This window comes from Frankliniella occidentalis, unplaced genomic scaffold, assembly GCF_000697945.3.
Source record: "Frankliniella occidentalis isolate FOCC.00 unplaced genomic scaffold, Focc_3.1 Scaffold57, whole genome shotgun sequence".
Taxonomy (NCBI): domain Eukaryota; kingdom Metazoa; phylum Arthropoda; class Insecta; order Thysanoptera; family Thripidae; genus Frankliniella; species Frankliniella occidentalis.
The window spans coordinates 305,690-307,273 of NW_026267187.1; positions in this window are offsets into that span (position 1 = coordinate 305,690).

The following is a 1,584-nucleotide window of genomic DNA, read 5'->3' on the forward strand; positions in this document are numbered from 1 at the left end:
CTTCATGGAAAAAGCCATCAAAGACAGTGAGAAAAAACAAGAAGTGAAAGAGAATAATTTTGTGAAATTGAATCCATGGGCGAATAAGGAGCTTGCTAATCTTTGTAAATTCAAACAAGAACTTCAAAAGAAAAAGAAGACATACCCTGATAACAAAACAATATCGGACTACTACATAACTATTTCAAAAGCAGTAAACAAACTAAAAACTAAACTAAAGAAAGACTTTGTAGACAGGAAGATTGATAAAGGAACTGAAAGAAAATTAAATGTTTGGGAAGTTCTTAAAGAAGTTTCAGGGTCAGTCTCAACCTCATCAAGCGACATTTGCCAAATTAAAGATGGAGACAATTATAGTGGACGAGAAAAGCATGGCGAATAAGTTTAACGAGTTCTTCATAAATGTCGGCCCGAATCTAGCAAAAAAGTTACCTGATACTAAGGATACAACCCTGCCATCATCCTCCTGCAGTCCAATGAAACTGAGTTACACAACAAGGGAAGAAGTAACGACAATAATTGCAAATTTAGCAAACAAAAACTCTAGTCCAAATAAACTTAGTAATATCCTAATTAAAAAAAGCAGCAAGCATATGGTTCCAATAATGGTCAAGATGATCAACTGCTCGTACGACCAAGGAATCTTCCCTAGCAAGTGCAAAATGACAGTAGTTAAACCGCTCTATAAATCTGGTGACCCAATGACAGTAGACAACTATAGACCTATCTCCATAACATCCTCACCAGCTAGAATCAACGAATTGGCAATGAAGTCTCGATTAGAGGAACATCTGGCAAATATTGGTTTCTTCTATACTGCACAATACGGCTTTCTAAAATCTAAAGATGCTCAAGGAGCTATATTTGATCTTGTTGCTAAAATACAAAAGGCATTGGACTTGGATACTAAATGTGCAGCAATCTTCATTGATTTAAGAAAGGCATTTGATACTGTTAATCAAAATCTTTTACTGAGTAAGCTGAGCAAAATAGGCATAGTGGACAAAACCCTTGATTGGTTCAAATCTTATCTTTCGGGCAGACCGCAACAAGTCATGTGTGGGAACACACTGAGTGATGTCATGATAATGCTACGTGGAGTTCCTCAAGGTTCCATATTAGGACCGATACTTTTCCTCATTTACATAAATGATATTGGTAAACTAAGCCTAAAGGGTAAAGTTCAACTATTTGCTGATGATGCAGTATTACTCTATGAAGCCTCCAACTATTCTCCACTTGAAAAATTAATGTTAGAGGACCTGATAATTCTCTTCAAGTGGTTTTCAGCAAATAAACTGAGTCTCAATATAAGTAAAACCAACTACATCATCTTTAAGAAGAAGTATGGCCCTGAAGTTAAACTAGACATCAAAATCAACAACCAAAGTCTTAATCAAGTAAAAATGTGAAATACCTTGGAATAACTTTAGATGAACATCTAGCTTGGAAAGACCATATTGGGAAACTATCCCCTAAATTGAGAGCAACTTCAAGATTAATTTTTAAACTCAGAAAAATTTTAGATATCAACAAACTAAAAACCCTATACTATGCATATTTTCACTCTCACATATCATATAT